This window comes from Zonotrichia albicollis, chromosome 3 (genome assembly GCF_047830755.1).
Source record: "Zonotrichia albicollis isolate bZonAlb1 chromosome 3, bZonAlb1.hap1, whole genome shotgun sequence".
NCBI classification, from domain to species: Eukaryota; Metazoa; Chordata; class Aves; order Passeriformes; family Passerellidae; genus Zonotrichia; species Zonotrichia albicollis.
In genome coordinates this window covers 9,651,441-9,670,275 of record NC_133821.1, presented here as the reverse complement: position 1 = coordinate 9,670,275, position 18,835 = coordinate 9,651,441, and the positions used below count along the sequence as shown (strand labels likewise).

Here is an 18,835-nt window from a genome sequence, read left to right as displayed (position 1 = left end):
AGTTAGTTCACAGTGTTCTGTAAAGGCTCTTTAAGTGCTCCACCTTAGCTAATTACTGAATTAAAAAAATATGGCCAAGCCCCACCCAGCAGAGATGGTATCTATTGTTCTTAGCAAAGGGTTTCTGACCCCTCCAGAGTGCTTTCTGATCCTACCCACTTGCAGTGCCTGGATCAGAAAGAACTGCAGAATGGAACAGAGGCTCTTGCATCCATTCAAGGCTTAAGAACCTACACAGCCCTCTTAGCACACTTCACCCAGAGAAGCCTACAAAGGCTTTTCCATTGACCTCATAAGAAGCTGGATCAGCCCCATAGGAAAGGCTTCAGCACAGCAAATACAACTTCTTGCCATGATTGTACTTGGTTTGCCAGAGAGATTAATTCCAGACATGGTGGGTTAGTCAAAATTTGGATTTCCACCGCACCCACGCAAAATGAATGGTGAGAGGTTTCCTCCTGTTCCCCTTCTCTGCCCAGCAGCTCTGCCACCTGCAAGAGGACAAACCTTGAACTAACACAGACACAGTTATATAAACCAACATTCCAGTTAATAGTCACTTTGGAAATTCCCAAGCTATGAGCTGTCCTGCAATCTAGAAACTGTGGTTTCCAGACATGAGCTAAAATCCCAAACCACTGCACAAGGAGTCATTGCGAACATTTCTGTGTCATTGTTTCAAAACAAAGCTTGTAATATTTTAATGCCATGACCACAAGAGCTTGTCTGCTGCAGCATGTAAAGACTGCAGTGAGTTAGGAAAGCACTCCAGCCTCCAGCGTGCTCCCACTCATTGACAGATCCATTGGGAAAACTGGGGAAAGAGTGCCACAGGGGGCCAGCTCCTGGCTTACCTAGAGCAGCAACAATAACTATGCAGAGGATGCTAAAGACTCCCAGGAAACACTCTCTGCCCTTGTCACAGGTGACACCAGGATCAGTGTCTGCGGGAGTATGGGAGGCACAGGCTCTTGGCCTTCTTCAGTCTCTTGTTTAAGCTTGTATTCCCACCTTGCAGCCAGGATTAACTCTCCCTGTTCCAGTAGCCATGCTTTGGTGCAATGAACCATGCCAAGCTCTCTGGATCTTCAGGACAGCGAGCAGAAGCACCTGGACACCTGGAGAAGGTGTCCTTGTCTCTACTTTCTGAACACTTCCATCTCATCTTAAAACTCCAGAGGTCACAATTGTTCACACTCAGGATTTTATAGCCACCAACTCTGACAGGCAGATCTGCTTTGATTTCTTTTGCCATTTTTTTCCTGGATTTCACCTTCTTAGGGAGCTTCATCTTCAGTGTTGAAGAAGAGCAGGTTCCACTTTGCCATGTGGAGTAACATCCACCTGAGACAAAGGCTGCTGGGACAAGGACTGTCATTTGGCTTCTCCCCTTCATTCTCCAGTAACTCAGTGAACTCACAGATTGCCTTGCAGGAACTCCTTTCCTGATGTCCTCCCTTAACAACTGGCTTCCTAAATGGTGACTTCTGAGAACCAAGGAAATTACTACATTTTGGATGGCCATTTGAAACCTGAACACCTAGCATGGATGGGTGAAAGAATCACCAATTTATTTTGTTGCCTGATGATTATTCCTAGCTTGTTGGAGATTTTTTCGGAGATGGCCTGGAGGGCAGCTGTGGGGGGCGGATTCTCGCGGCCTGTTTCTGTGGACAGCAGAGGTTCACAGGTTATTTTTGATTACAGGTAGGGGTGACGGGCGTGGAGGCCTTGGGGGCCTTGCGCGTCAGAGTTCTCAGGCAGCTTTCTCGTGACGAGTGGATGTTCTATCTTTGGCTGTTTTGGGAAAGCAAGAATAATTTTGAGAACCCAAATCTTGGTATTGAAAACATAAGGAGGAGTTGGTATGTTATCTCTGACCTATTGTGAGCTCAGATTTTGCAATATGCATGAACTTGATTAACACTGTTATAAAAGGTGCCTGATTGATTAATAAATTGGAGTCGATGCTGACCAATGCAAGGTGGGTCGTCTCCTTCCAACTTCAATACTAGCTTGAGTCAGGAAAGCCAGAACCCTGAGAAGTGATACACCAAGGTAAAAAGGGAAGGGCCAGAACAGAAGAAACTAATCCAAGAACAATTATTTTGTCTGTTCTTTCTGAAGTAATAAAATACAACTAAAATTTTCTCACATTTAATTCCACAGGAGAATGCACATGTCTGCAAAAGTAAAAATACCCAAGTATTTCGGCCCACAAAGATTCCAGGAAAGTGACAAGAGTTTGAGTCAGGATAACACAACACAAACTATTAACTTTCTGAAGTTTCAGGACATAGAAGGAATTCTAAATTTTGCTTGATCAGCTGAAACAATTTAGGGAATAAGTTTCTCTAATTTTATTGCCAGAACTTTAGCAAAGAATTTCATGTCAACATTAAGTAGAGATAGAGCTGTATAATAGAAGACATTATGAGTCCTCCTCCATGGCTTTCCTAGTAAGGGGATACCAGCCTTGGAGAACAAAGCATCTTTCAACTTTATAGAAATCTGGAGGCAAAGAGAACGCTAAAGATTTAAAATAGAATCAAGAAAAAAACAGGTTGAAACAGAAGCTTTACTTGTTTTCATATTAGAGTAGCTTTTCTCACTTTCCCCTTCCCAGGTTAGTTTGCAAAGCTGAATTAATTTTCTGCAGGGCAACACCTCCAACTTACACCAGATATATTTTAGATGCTTTCATACTGAAATGTGTTCCAAACACTTATGACATTTGGTCATGCCAATCTGTGATATTTATGTTCACCTGGAGAAAACAATGAAGATCTGCTTGGGGGTAATGCATGCTTCTGTTTCATTCTGTTTAACAGAAAGAACTCACCAGCAGTCAAGTGAAAGACTGAATATTGCATGGGCCAACTGGGGCTACATAAAATGGTGTTTCTAAGCATTTGCATGGGGCAGTGGGGAGAACTTTATATAAGTAATGTCCCTATAAAAACGCATCACAAGCTGAAGAAAGCAGATTTTGGCAAGTAACATCATCCTTAAGGAAGCTTTTGCTGACAATGCACAGTCTCACTGGGATGGATGTGGTTGACCAGTAAGCCCAGTCCAGTCCCTGACAATTGTCCCTGGCTGGAATCTGCAACTATTTCATTCTCCTTCTACAAAAATGACAAAAATGCTTTAAAGCTGGAGACTAGAATAATAAAACCATGTAGGTTTCTACAGAGAAAGTGTGTTTTGGGGGATCCTTTGATATGCTTTGTTTATTGTTGCAAGCAGCTGTAAACCACAGTCTATTTTGGTTTTTGTCTGATCCGAGCTGCACATCTGGCTGTCAGGGTTAGTGTCAGCTTGGTGGGGGACTCCTCCAGAGATGTATGCAGGAGAAATAAGTGTATTCTGCAGCATGGTGTGCAGGTCTGGGATTTCTTTCCTTCACCTTTCAACTTTACACTGAAGGAAGGCTCTTAAGTAAAGCACAGTGGCCCAGGAATGAAAGCCAAGGTTTCCAGCTAAGCCCAAAGCTCCTCAGTTACTCACAAGACTTCCAGAAAAGCTAGCATGTCACTTTGGTCTTTGGGAACCACTTTGACCAAAGCCTTCTTTGTTTGCCCATGGCCAATCAAACAGCACATTTTAGTGGTCAGCCCTAAGCTGTGTCCCCACAGGTCCCATGGAAATGCTGGATGCATGGAGGGATTTGGAGTGTCTGAGGGTTCGCAAAGGGGCACAGCCCACAAACAGAAAATTGTGAGCTGCAGCACAGACACACCAAGAGCTATTTCTAGAAAAGAACTTACATCCTTGAAGCCTGGAACTTAAATCTAAGTCCCCAGCTGAGAAACTTGCAATGAAGGCTGCACACTGCACACAGCCTCTAACCTTCACATTGCTCTCAGTGTCCTGAGCTCTCCCAGTGCTGCACAAAGGCCAGGGTCCCACCACCCACTCCAACCTCAGTGTGCCATGAGAGCCCTGTAATTCTGGGAACCCCTTTGCAAACAAAGGTGCTGGTTTCTAAGGAGAGCATTGTTGGTTTTGAAACTTGGGCTGTTACATTCATGCTTAATACATGGATTTGGAAAATGAAATTAAGACCAAAAATGTATTTTGAATGTGCTTCATTTAGTTTTACAGCTCCATGCAAACCACACAATCTGTTTGGGGTTTATAACACAACATTTGACCCAAGGATCAAAAAGGCAGAATACTGAATACTTTGTGTATGTACAGATGAGATGTAAATAGGCCCCTTTCTTCTTATGAGGAAAGGTTCTTCAAGTGCTTGATACACTGTGCTATTTACTTCTGTAAATATCAGTAACTCCTAAATTTTGGACTGTTAGAACTATTTGCTTATAGCAACCAGTAGAAATTAACACCTTCTATATACAGATATGAAAAACAAAGCAAGTGACACACTGAGAAAAAATTCAACAATACATCTTGAAAGAAAACTATGGAAATGACAGAGGATGGTGCCAGCACCAATGCCAGGGTGCAGCCTGCTCCAGACATTCCAAATTCTCTCCCATTGAGAGCAAAGAGAGAAAGAGTGCACAAGGAATCTGCCATCCTTTGGATACTCTGGTGAATGTTGCAGGAAGCTGGGCCTTGCTAAGACATCTTTGAATACAGATTTGCCATCCCTGTGGCCAGGAGCACCTGACTGAGCAATCACAAAATCATTCATTAATGAAAGCCAGGTTAAGGTGAACTGCAAATAATAGAATGTATTAATCACATCTGCAGTTGATGATGCACTTAGATGTTTGCAAAAGATAAAGTGGAGAAATGAAAGAATTCTACTTAATTGACTAAATTGACTAAATGAAATCAAAAGGGTTTTGAGAGAGACCACAGAAACACTGACAAATGAATCCCTTTGGTTCTCTCTGTTATACTGAACCTGATTCCCTTGTTCCATCAGGTGAGTTTCTCACTAATATTGCTGCCCTGGACTGTTTTGTTGGGAGCTTGCAGTGAGAGACATTTAGCCTGCACAGAAGTTTCTCCCTACAGCCTGGTGTTTACCCAAGGGGAGACCAGAAACAGGAATGAGACAGTGTTCCCCCTACCCTCCAAGAATTAAACATGATCCTCAGCAGCTACTGCTTCCCTTTGGAAGCCTGCTGCTCACAGGACGAAAAGGCTGCTGGTATTCTGATAACACTTTCTGCACAATCTGTTTCCACTTTGGGACAGAGAAAGCACATGATGAAGCAAAATCCTCCTCCTCATTCCCAGTGAGGCTACAAAGAATTATCCTGCTGCTCTGAAGGACTGCAGGTCACTGTCACAACCTAAGACTTAGATGTGGGACAAAAAAATGTTCAACTTGTTTAGATTTTTCAAGACAGGAGTTGCATCCTAAGTTTTCCCATCTGTGAAATTCAAGGAATAGAAACACTTAACAGTGCAATCAGGATATTTGTCAGTGCAAGATGAGCAGACGAAAGTGTTTGGTAAAGCATCTTCATTTAGTACCATTTAAATGAAATGTGACAGACTTAACTGACTTGCAGGAGTCTCTTGGTCCCTTTTGGATCTGTAACACCTGCCTAAAACCAGACCTGCTGAGGAGCAAATGCTAAGCAGAAAACAACAATTCCACTTTAGCATCAAAGCCTGGAGATAGCATTCATCCCATGGAATATAATTTGTCCAGGGATTACACTGCTTTGCACAAAAACCTTTGCAAAAATCAGCACGAGATGATGAAAGGGAAATGAAGAGAGGTCCAAATAAGAAACATTTCCTGGAACACTGGAAATTTTAATTTTCCCTAGAACATCATAGCTACTTCAGCAAAATTTTAGCTCAGAGAACAGCTTTCTTAAGTAAGACTCAAATTAGAAAGGAACCTCATTCACTCCATCAATTCTTTTTCCCCTTTAGTTTGGCTTTACCATCCTAAGATGTTACTTTTGCAAGGTAAGGATGAAGCAAAATCCCAGTAAAAGTGTAACAGAGACATTGCCAAGGCTAGCAAAGTTCAATGAATCCTGAAGTTTTTTCTGTTCCAATTGCAGCTTATAAATGGCCAACGCTCTGCAAATTTTATGGGCCATCTGCAGGCCTAAAACAATTTATATCCATGGAATTACATCAGATCTTTAAACACCATTTTCATGAAAATAAAAAAATGCATAAAATTTAGGCTTAGCAAAACTTCTCATACCCAGCTATATCACCAAACCCAACAAAAGCAGGCGTTTTTCACACTTCCTAATATGTGGTGGCCTTTCACTGTTCTACAATGCATTAAGGCTTTTTTAATGTTCTCTTTTCTGCCACTTCCTGACCTCCTCTCTATCTCAGCAGAGAAGCAGGGAATCAGACTTGTTCAGGATAGAGTAAGAAATGACCTGGACATTTGTCCAAACCACAAGCCAAGATGCCTGTGGCTTGACAATGTCTAGTTAATATTTTTTTCCAGGTTTTGACTCACATTGAAGTAAAAGTGACAAAAACTCAAGTGAGAGAAGCCTTTCTTTTAAGATTCCCTTTCTGACTCTGTGCAGCTGTGAGCTTCCAGATTGCCTGGATATCCCATGCACCCAAGGCTTTGTGTAACACAGCAAATCAAACAGGACACACCTTGTTTCTTCTGAAGTAATCAATAAGGGGTCAAATCCTCAGCTATAAAGCACAGGATGGCACAGTTTGTGACCACTGCTCAGTACAGACCCACACTCAAATTCCCATATGCCTCAACAGAACAGCAGTTTAGTTTTATGCTAAACTGCTAGTTTAGTCTTATCTAAAATTAACAGTCAGAATGGAGTTTACTTTTTTATTTTTCAGGCATGTCTCACCTTTCCCTAATGAATATTCTGCTTTAATGAGTGGCTTTTGCTTTCAATTCCAATGATTTTTGTTAAAGAAATTGCAGTACATAAGTGCAAGGGAGCCTAGTTCTGTCCAACATGATATTTATTGGCATGAGGGTGCCACCTATTGTCATGACAATTGATGTGAGAAAACCTTCAGCAGAGGCTTTGGAGAGCAATGCCCTGCTTCTTCCTACCTTAGATCACTTCCAATCCTTTAGATGATTCCATTTTTGCAGAATTATGTTTCTGTCTATCATACACAGTCTGATCACACAGGGATTGCTTGTTCCAATATGTGTTAATGTTGTGGAATATGGTGATTGCAAGATCATACAAGTATCAAAGTATAATCCTCATGCTTGACCCTAGTCTGCTATACCCATCACTAGGATAACAAATCAGGTACCAAAAGCACCTGGATTTAGGATTTTTCAGTACAAACATATGTATTTGGCAAAAAAAATACCCAGCACTACATTTTTCATGATTACTAAGTTTTGAACTTCAATATCTAAATTCACTCAGGTACCCAGTTTGGGGACAGGCTTGGGACAGACTTAGAAGTGAGAATAGCAAGAGAACAGTTCTGCTTAAATACTTGCTGAAAAAAAGAACCACTACACCACCTGCGGAATTTTGAAGTGCTTCCCAAAAGGATTGTTCCATTTCTTCGACCATCAGCAGCCTGTAACCATGCAAAGTGTCGTTTTCAGCTATAAAAATGACTATAGCTTTCTATAGTGCTGACATAACAATGACAATAACAACAATATACCAGTTTTCCCTTTAGTCTTTTAACTTTGAAGATGAGTTTTCAGTTTCCCAGCAGCTCAAATTAAATATTTCATATAGAAACTACTCCTAAATATGTGGGGAAATAAAAGGTTGTATAAACAAGTGCAATGTATGAAATGCAGGCCCAGAAGTTCATTTTTGTGGACACCCACCTTTGCAGACGGTCTTCAATTCAGGGTGTGGACACTCACCTTTATGCCATGATCTGAAGTCAAACTGTCCAGCTGCTGCTTCAAGGAAGGAAACACCAATTCCTAGGCCTGCTGTTTTGAAGGCCTTTATGTCAACCAAAAAAAAGGCAGAATAAACACTGGACTGGGATTCAGTACATCCACATCTGCTTCTTTGGGGGCATTTTTAACACTAGCGTTATCTTTAAGTAGATTTGTGGGAAATGCACCAAGACACCACAAAGCTGCTCCTTCATTTAAAATATACTCGCTGGATTGCTGTCCTAGGATATTCCAAGTTTTGCCATTTTTCAGAGACACCAGGACACAGATGGATCTTCAGATTTATTTGGTTTGGTATGGATTCACGTTAGGTTTTGAGTTTTCAGCTTAAGGCTATCCCAAAGAAAACTTACCTAATCTGAAGTGACGCAGGGCTGTTGGGCACACACGTAGAGGAAAACAGACCATCAAAGGTAGAATCAGGCTGCAAAACACAAACAGCACTGCTGTTAACTGCTAGTTGGAGATCATTTCAGTAGACATGACCCTGAAAGACCACAGCTCTCAGTTTAAAATGCCAAGGCTGTGATTAGTGCCACCACTTTTTCCTCCCAAATCCGAATCCCAAAGACCCGCAAGACTTTGGTTCTTACGTGTGCCAGCCATGGTTCCTGTAAATGGAGTATTTGTTCCAGCTCCATGTCCAGTGTGCAAAGAAAAAGAAATTCAGTTAATTTTCAGAGTAGCAGGAGAAAGAAGAAAATTATAATTTGGCTGCTATTTATAAAATTACTTTAGAATTTTTAAAGCCTTTTTACATTAAAAAGGGGAAGGGGAGGAAGGAGAGTAAAAAAGGAAATCCCTAGTTCCACATTTATGTCCCCTCTAATCCAACTGAAACTGGTAGAGATTATTGATAAGCCACAACAATTCTTACCTGTGAGTTATAACATTTTTTCACATATAATGGCAGATGAGACCCAAAATGTGTCTGGGGACAGGACTCTCTTCACAATTTGGAGAATATTTCTAAGGCAACAAAGAAAAACCCTTTGTTTAGACTAAGCAGCAGCAAACACACATTTCCTCAGCTGTAACACGTTCAGTGAACTTGCTGACTTGTCACTGATCAACACATTAGATTAAAGGCTTATTTGTTGTATCCTAAATGAGTGAGTTTAATGAAAACAGCTGTTCGAGTAACACACCAGAACCTTTTAATTTGAGCAGCTAATGGGACTCCTAAGGCAATGCCAAAGAATACAGCTTCACTGGGGAAGCCACATTGCTCCTTTGCAGTCACCTCTCCAAAAATAAAACAGGGATTAAAATAATCAGATGGAGAACTTTGTCTTGGTTCCTGCCAATAAATTCCTCTAGGTTACAGCAGATGCTTCCAGAAGCACACAGAGGTGACCACAGTGTAGAACAAGAGGAAAAAGGATATTCCACAAAGATATTCCCAGAGATTCAGACTACAGCTTTTCCAGAAGGGTCACTGGGTTTTCAAAACAGCATTGTGCATTTAGATTTTAAAAATCAATAAAGGTACATCAGCAAAACAAATTTTATTGGAATTTATCCTGGCCTAACTGGATCCACCTTGCTGAACTATGGAGTTCTGTCACTGAAAATGTGCAGAGAACACCCTAAAGCTGGGCTCAGTGGTAAAGCTCTGTCTGAAGTCCAACAGCATAAGGTGCTTGGTCAGATGGACACAAAATGCTTTAAAACCTTTGCTTTAGGACACTTCTCCTCTGTAGTATGCCTGGCTACCTCACTCCCACCACCCAGAAAACCACACATCCCTTCCACAGAATTAAATATTCTTGGTGCCGCAGCTTATAATTAGCAAAAACACTGAGGGAAGGAAAAAAAAAACCCTAAACCAAAATAAATCCAGCCAGAAGCACTTGGTAAAAGATCCATGCTTATTTAGCATTCCCTCTGTTGGCAGCTAAATGCATATTATTGTCAGGTAGTGTCCATGTGTGTTTTGCTTTATCAGTACTGCCACTCTTTCTTTTCCCTATCCTAAATTCCATTTTCCTCTTCAAAAGAGCATGGAAAAGAACACACCAAGAAAGCAAACATGGACTCTGACTCTTGCAACATTTCCATCCCTTGACATTCAACATACAGTTGTACACACCTGGGTTTCTGTTGCACTAAAGTCATTCTCTTGGCAAAGGCCAGCTTGGAGCTGGCTAGTGAAAAATCTCTCCTTCGCTCTAGTTTGCCCACCTCCTTACCTTCAAAAGCCAAAACTCACCATGTGCTGCACAAAGGGCACTCTCAGTGGCTGTGAGTAGCCTGCCTCCTCATTTAGCTGCACTGCATGTTGTCCCTGGAGGCTGAGCATGGCCATCAGTTCCTCTCCTCATCTGGGCTTTGCTCCACTGACACAGCAGCGTGACTGACACCGGCCACTCTCACACCAAAATGAACAGACATGAAATGACACCAGAAAGGTGCCTCTGACCAACATCTCCAACTAGAGAGGGGGAAAGAATGGTCTTATTCTTGCCCTTATTCCTGACTGAAAATGTGACCACAATGTGTCTGAAAATATGACCACAGCTTGTCTCTCATATAAATATCACTTGAGAGCTGAAAGCCACCTGGCTGAGAGCCACCTGGCCAAGGACCTTTCACAAGCAGAGAACTAGAAAGAGTTGTAAATGCTAAAAATGCAGTCATAATCAATGGAAGTGCACAATACCTAAGCATGTGGAAATTGGAATAAAATCCTGAGCTCCCCATAGCTAGCTTCTTAATTTCTGTATGCAATAGTGTGCTCCCTCCAGGGCTGTGTTCAGCAATCTGACACAGGAGAAGGATTGCTCCAGTCCACCTCTGCTGGACTTGCTCCATGTGCAGGAGCCAGCACCTGCCAGGTATGCCCAGAGAGCAGGGCCAGGGCAGCACAAGTGGGAAGGGAGGCAATAGATGCCCCAGTGAGGATGGCACATTCCCACTGGGATGTGTGACACTGGTGATTCTCCTGCTGACTGGCAGCACACAGATCCTGGGTACTGTCACAAAGTTGCTCATTCTCACAAGCCAAGCTTTGCCTTCACAAACTGGGAGGAAGTTCTAGCAGAAAGGCACAGAGCAAGAGCTCCATGCTGGTGTCAGTCCTAATTATAGTAAAGCCTTTGTACCATTCACTGGATACTCTCCAGTGCTACTACAGACAGCAGAAAATCTTCTTTTGCCATGCCCAGGTACTCACTTGGTGTCTAAATTGACATAACATCAAATAAAAGCATCCACACTGGGTCTGACTTCTGCTGCTCCCGAAGTCAGTCATAAAAATGATCCAAATTGGAGGTAAAGGAGCCTCACTTGGCAAAATCCCCTCAGTCTCTCATTAGGTATATCACAGGACATGATAAATTCTCTTCACATAAATGGTGAATAATCTGCTTAGCAGTAATAACAAGAAATGCAAACACTTCCTGAGCCAAAGGCAGACTAATACTATGCTGGCAAGCCCATCTCCCCACCTCAGTTTGGGAATGGTTAAAACAGTATAAAAGTGTAACACCAGTGGATAAAGCCTGTAGCAGGCTGTACAGCCAAGAAGTAATATTTTAATTCATGTGGGGAAACATTTTTGTGTGTTGCAGAGACCAAAACTCAGCTCTAAAGCCCCACGGGAGAGCTGATCTGGAAAGGCTGGATAATTCTGTCTTCGTTGCCTCATGGAGCTGGAGTACAAACAGGTGACGTATTGTGTGTTCTGGACTTCTCTTTGGAAAACTGGGCTCTGAACCACAAACATTTGTACACAGTCTCACCCTCTCAGCAGGGCCATCATCTGTTTAAAAAACATAAGTGCAGGAAATTCGGTGTGACAAGAGGATTGTCACACTCATGGTTTTTTGCTACTTATTCTGATACTGGATGAGCATTTTCCAAAAAAAGGCAAAAGTTTAAAAAAAAAAAGTAAAAAAAGAGAATCTTGAGAATTTCAGTGTTTCTTTTAGCTCCAAAGAGCTCTCCGTTCTTTTAGTCCACAGAATGACAGACAAAAACTTGGAAATATAAACCCTATGTTGTTTTTGCTTAAAAATATTGTATAACTGTCTTTACTTTTGAAGCCTTGCTCATAATATTGCAGACATCAACTTGTGATTTAAGAACCACTAGAACACTTAAACTGTAGATTGCTCCCCTCCATATTCCATAGGCTATGATCAAAATACTGCATTCATCCAATCCATGTATTATTTTCTATGCAATATTTTTTGTGCCTGGAAAGAACCTCCATTTCTTTATCTGTGAAACTTTTTCTATAAACAGATACAGTGAGAGAAAGGATTAATTTTAAAGACAAACATAATTTTCCTGGAGAATTATCTGTTTGCTTGAGTACTTTATATAATTAGGCCAGCCAGTTCAAATTGTGCAAATTGTTTTACATATACACAGTTGCCCTTGTGAGTAATATGGATGTAATTCAAGTTACAGAGCACACTCAGTGCTGACTGACAGCCCAGTTTTCACTGAGTTTTATTTTCTTGTGGACATTTGCCCTGTGTGAATTGCGAGCCATACACAGAAAGAACATTTGTTTAAAGCTGAGAAATTATCTGCAGATTTTTACCATCCCCTGTGGCTCAGCAAAGGAAAAGACTCTACACTGGTAGTCTGGCACTCCCTGGATTTTGCAGTTAGTATGGAATGCATCCTTCTCCAGAAAGTACCACACTAATGACCTTGCCTGCTTGTTCCTGCCAAGCAGCAGTTGGCAAGTGAGGAAAACACTTCAGGGAGCAATGCCTTGAACTGATGACATTTTTACCCTTAAAACTCCATTTTTCACCTGAATTGAGTTGACCGAACAAATCAGTATGGGAACAAGAACATCACTTTGGATGCTTCAGCATAACATCATAGCAAGCAGGGAGCTGCACATACATATCCATCCTAAGTCTGGAGATTCTCACTTCATTCTTAAACCTTGTAAGCAGCTCCCAGCATCTAATACCCAGCCAGCAAACCATTTCCCTTGATGAGTTAATTTCCTGGTGTTGTAATAAGCCTATTTTTTAACCACAGAAAGGGAATCACAGCCCATGTGCACGGGGATCTCTGAGACACCTTTGGGATCTGTGTTGCCAGTGAGGCCAGTCCTGCAGGAGCCTGCACCGGAGCCATGCTGGCATTACCTGCTTCCCACAGCTTTAACCTTGCTCTGCCATGCACTGGTAGGAGTCAGGTTTGAGCAGCAGGAGCTGCAAGAGTCTCTCCAGGTCTTGGGGCATAGATAAAGCTTCAGTGACCAAACGGTTTCATGTGTTTTAGGACTCTCTTATCACAGAAGTGGGTCCTTAAGGACACTTCACAAGGCATTAGCAAAATCTCCAATAGCTGTGATTAAGAATACCTGCCCAAATCCTCTGCTTCTTTCCTAATAGATGGAAATCCATCTGATCTTGCCAAGTTCCAGTGGTATTTATCTCCTCTGGGCTGGGTGGATCAAAAATGACCTTGTGTATATACCAAAGTCCCATTTTTCACCTGGTCACACCAGGCTCCACCACTCAATGAAAGTCTCACTGTAACTGATTTGATGTATCCTACACAGATCCCCAGGCATTTGAGAAAGATGCTTATCTGAGCTTTCACTTCTGGGCTTCTACCTTGAGATTAAAGTATATTCACAAATCTGTATGCATTTAGATGGGAGGAAAAGCTCATGCTAATTTTGAATCCTGCAACTGCTTTCCCATCTGCTTGCATTTAGCAGCGTGCCATGCCCTGGAATGAGTGGATTCCAGCAGGCTGGTGTTCCTGGCAGCAAGCTGAAGCCTGCTCCAAACTGTTTGCAGGATCAGGGCTTTCTCCTCCTGGAATGCATCACTGTAAAGGAGCACAGTTTTCAAATAAGGCATCTGCATTCAAACACTGACACTCACTGGAGACTCTTAAATGCTTCTTTTATGTAACTAAAGGTCAAACTGAACCTCCAAATGTGGAATTTCTGACATCCAATTAAGTAGCCCACATTAAAAATTGGGCCAGTGTTTAATTATGTCTGGAGAATACATGAGTTCAGCTGAGACAATTCACACTCACCTCGTGTTTCTCAGTGTTTTCAATGGTGGAACTGAATAAATATTCTTCTGCTCCACAGATGCACTGGATCAAGGTTTAGCTTGTTACACATAAAAAATAAATCAGCTCATATTTCCTTGACTTCATTTTTCCAGCTTTGTCATTCTGTCTAGGAGCACACTGCACGGTCAAGCCAGGCATGGCTATGCATGTTAATAACCCTTGGAACACTATGGATATTTCTGTGCAAACCCCTTTTTATTTTTTCCAAATAAACAGTCAAAGTGCACCTGGTGAAAGATACTTTTCTTTCTCTCTTCTTTTTTTTTTTTTTTTAAACTAAAGCCTGTGTTTCAAAAACCCTAAGTGGAACCACAACTGTGGTGCTGCTTTTCAAATCAAAAGGACAGTACAGACTTCACAGGATATGGCTCCCAGCCAGTTGTTTAATGCTTGTAGGTCAATATACAACCAGCTCAGCTTCTGCTGCCTAATTGACAAACCACGTATCAGCCACAGGAAGGTTAACAACTGAGCTTTCTTTCACCTAAGATCCTCTGTTCAGTCTCTGGGCCCTCAGCCCCCTTTTACTTTATCATTCACAAATATCTACTGTGAGCTCCCTCCAGGCACAACAGATGAAGTGCATACCTGGGAAAAAGGAGAGCCCTGGTAAAGCAGTGAGTGTCTGGTCACTCAGGAGCCAGCCTAGCTGTTCATCATGCTCCTCCATTCAGTCTGCCAAAGAGGTTTAGACCCACTGCTCCCAGTGTAAATTATTTGTGCATGAATGAACCAGGAAGAATTTCCTCCAAAATATTTTTGATTAATGGAGCCGTGACACCAAATGTCAATGCATCACCAAGCAGTCTTGATATAACCCAGTTCCCTACTCCAGCCTGTTTGTCAATTGTCAGTGTTTTAAGGTATCTCTTTGCAAAAACAAATGTTAAGTCTTTTCACAAAAATGTTCCCCAAAACACCAAAGAAGTAGCCTTCCTTTTATTGTAGCTTTTTCCCTCTGGTATTATTATTTGCCTGTTTAAAGGGAAAAAACCAAACTACTATAAGGCGTTTTTCTGGAGGGGGACACTTGAGAAAAGCAGAGAACACAGATATCTACCAAGACCCCATGCTCACTACTGCTCAGGAAAATCACCTGATTGCATGACTCCCTCAGTTCCTCCACATCATGGTAGTCACATGTAAATCCATGGAAAAACACCAGGCTTCAGCCAACACTGCAATAATTTAGGATAAGGGGATATGCCTCAGACTAGATACACAAGCAATAACAGGGCACGAGAAGCTACTAATATTATTCCACTCAGTATTCTTGTGCAGATTCCTGGGGATGCTGCTCCTACCACGTCGTACGTCACCCTGACAAAGCTGCAGTGAAGTCCAGCAACACAAGCACAGAGGTTTCAGCTCTGTCTTTGGCCATAAGACACTCTATAGTGACATAAAACATCTCTGAGTGCTCATTCCAGTTACACTGAATGGATAACTGTCATCAGCTGAAGAGAAATCACCTGGTGAAGGCAAGCAGCTACTTCTGAGTACAACAGGCATCCAGGCCATGCAGAGTTAGTCCCCCAGGGTTGGGTGCTGATTGTCTGAAAGGCTAAACCCTTCTATTTATCCATGAGTGTGATGTGCACCTCAGGAGGAGACACAGAGTGGATCCATTAGCAGCACACACAGCTGCTTCCACCTGCTTTTCGTTCTGCTGTTGTTCTACCAGCTGTTACTTTCAGTATTTTCAGGTGCTTGTGACCTTTGCTGTGTTTGATGGTGCTGAGCCAAGTGTAGGGACTGTGCCCATCCAACAGTCTCAAAGTGACACACTGACCATGTAGCTCCCTCAGAGGACATGGCTAATTTTGCAGGGATGCAGAGTCTGGGTCGGTGGTTCTATTAATCTGAGTGAAATAACTTTCCCTGTGCTGTTTCTGAAAAGAAGATCCCTCTTAGGCCTCTTTTCTGGCTACTAGTGTTGGTACTGCTGATGGAAGAGATCAGAATGGCTCTGTCTCAACCTTCCACTCATCTCTTTCAGGCAAACCTATCTTTTTGTTATCTTCAAAGGCTCCTGAAGAATCTTCTGAGGATACCACCTTTCAGGACAGACCTCTTCATGTGACCAGCACAGGTGTGAATGTGTAGCAAAGCAACAGCAGTAAATCAGCCCATGCAAACAAAGGCAAAAGCAGATACAATACTGCACAATCAGCCCAAACAAATAAATAAATAAATTCTGCTGTTCTAACACTTGCTGAGAACTCACAACATGCGGAACACCATGGACAGACAACAGAAACTGGGCTCTAAACTTTTCCTTTACCTCAAGAGACAAACCCTCATCTGCTTGAGGACCTCTCTGCCTCCCCCACAATTCCCAGTTTTTCTCCAATACACAGAATGGTATCTGTAACCAGGTCAGCACAGTACAAAGGGCCCAGATAGGGGTTCTAACTTTCCATCACAATGATTTCTGGCAGGAAAATTACTTCAGCTTTGGCAACACACATGTACCTTCAAAGATTTGAGGGCCAGTTGCTGTTTCTGCATGTTTGTTTCTCTCCCTTATGTGACATTGAGAAATGCAATTCCTCCTGTAAAGGGGGGGAAATTCCAGTATCCATCATTTTGAAGGATTGCAGTCAGTGCCATTAACTTGTGAATGCAGCTCTAGTCTAAATTACATTTTCTCTTAGGGCACACTCTGAAAGTGAAACTGAGCATGAGGCTTGAAACTAAACTGGATTGGGAACAGAAAGCCTGGGAACCTTCCCCCTTTCCATAAAGCTGCTGGAGCCATTTTACTTCACAACAGCACTGGATAATATATTTCCATTGGCCTGGAAGACAAAGCTCAATTTGTTTGAGTATCTTGAAGAAACGGAATTGTTACAATTCACAAAGTTAAGTAAGAAGTTCTTTTGAATTTGATGTCCAAAAGCCAGCTTTCACCTCCCTTACTGTAACTTTTCAGGTCTTCATGTACTTTTGAGAAATTTCATTTGCATAAAGCTGTGCTGCTTTTCTTCAGAATTAATCAGGTAGAACTGTCACATCCATTTCTGCACACATGCAGGATTTAATATATTTTTCCATCTTTGACATTTTTCACAGAACTGAGACTTAAAAAATTACAGTTCCATTTTCAAAATAAACTACAGACAAGATTTTCAGAAGTGCCTCTGCATTTCTCCTCCCACTGAAATCAACACTCAAAACCTCAATTTTCCTTTCCTGTAATTACAAGCAAACCCATAAAAATGTAAGCTGATGCACTGTTATCTTCCCTAGCCTGTAGACAGCTTGAAACAATGTCTGAGGGATGTGAACTCCTGTCTCTCATCATGGAGGAGTGAATCTGAAAGCAGAAGTTGACAGTCTGTGTCAGCATTGTTAACGCTTCCCCAGCTGAGGATGTCAGCAGAAACGCTCTGCTGACCTTCTGCAGTCTCCCACTTTTTCACTCAGTGCCTTAAAAACCCCAACCTCAGATCTGTCTGTACCCACAATCTGCCTGTGCAACTGCTCCAATCTCCAGAACTCCTCCACAATGGTATCTTCTGCTGCTTTGTTCCTCTTCCAAGGTCCTCCTTGCTGCCACCATGGCTCAGGCTGATGCATGAGGAGTGCAAATGTCCAACAGGAGAAAGCAGGCTTCCAAGACCACAAAAACCTTATTCCCTACCAATTCCAAACTCCCAAACCAGACAGGAAATAAAAATAACTGAAAGACATTTATTTGAAGCTTTTCATTTGAAACCAAGTTTAAGACTGATGAAAGTATAAGATACGACTCGGGGGGATATTTGAGGTTGGCTGGACTGGATGCAGAACTGTTGTGCTGGGAAAGGACCACTTCCACAGAGGACAGCAGAGCTCTGACACACTCTATTAAGCAGCTGAGCAAGAATTCTTGATGCTCGTCCTCAAAAATGAAATAGCTCCTAGTTGGGCCATGTACAGCCACAGCACTGTCCTCAGATGTACTCTCCCTAGGATTTCAGAAGCTCACAGGTTATAAATACAATTACATCAGGATACTTCCTCTGCTTGCACAGAAATGTTTGTACTGCTAAACTGCCTCCTTCTCAGATTGCCCACTTGAGTTTTATGCCATTCTTGCTGCCTCTTACTCAGCTGACACAGTGCCACAATGGTAGCATTAGAAAGGCTTCTGCTGTCACCCTAAAAATAATTTCACAACCCCAGTCCAGGCAGATTTACAAGCAGTTAAGAGTCTGATCATTTCAGTGCATCACATACTTGGTAGGATTTTGGAAACATAATCTATTTGTTTTCATTTTAGCTTTTTCCTCTTCCTTTTCTTTCCCCATCATTTAGTCTCACCAACACATGTGCTGAAATGTAAATCAAATCTATTTTATGTAGTAAGCTATTTATGTTATAGCTTTTTCAAGCCCCAGCCATCAGGTAAATATTTGCAGATATTCTGTGGTTTAGTTAATTGGCTATGGGCAGCTCAAGTGTGTGCACAATGCTGGTCTATTTGCAGAACACCACCAAGGAATGCCTGTTTGTTTCTTCTCTTTTGCATACATAATATTTACCATTACCAGGTATATCAGACCAGGAGTTCTGTAGGAATTGACTGATTCTGGCAATGAACTTGGAATTGGCTGTGTAGATCCAGTTCCTCGGGTCTCTGTGGCAATTCAAAAACACTTTGGCCAGCCTCAGTCAATCTATGCCATTTGCAAATGAAATAGATTTTTTTTTCAAATTGCTGAAATCTGTTTTCTTTCAAAAGTCATTTCAGAGTACTCATAGAAATTCAGATTACTTAATTAATGTCATTTAAAGGATGCCCAATGCAAACACAGTTATTCAGGGCCAGTGTTTCCATATTTGGACCAGTACCCCACTTTTATGCATTGTTCACCTCTACACTGATTTTGTAGGGGAGGACAAGGGGGAGGAGTGGAAAGGATGCTGTAATGAAATTTTAAACAA

General features: G+C 42.0%; 1 long non-coding RNA gene across 2 annotated transcripts in view; it reads right to left on the bottom strand.

Moving 5' to 3' along the window:
• The window catches only part of LOC113459253 (uncharacterized), a 338,631-nt gene that overhangs the window by 302,622 nt on the left and 17,174 nt on the right, over positions 1 to 18,835 (bottom strand). For both annotated transcript variants that reach the window (XR_012579357.1, XR_012579356.1), the window contains exons 2-4: positions 8,712 to 8,803; positions 8,428 to 8,469; positions 8,188 to 8,258 (exon numbers count right to left, since the gene is read on the bottom strand). This is a non-coding gene — a long non-coding RNA (uncharacterized LOC113459253). The remainder of the gene's footprint in view (positions 1 to 8,187; positions 8,259 to 8,427; positions 8,470 to 8,711; positions 8,804 to 18,835) is intronic.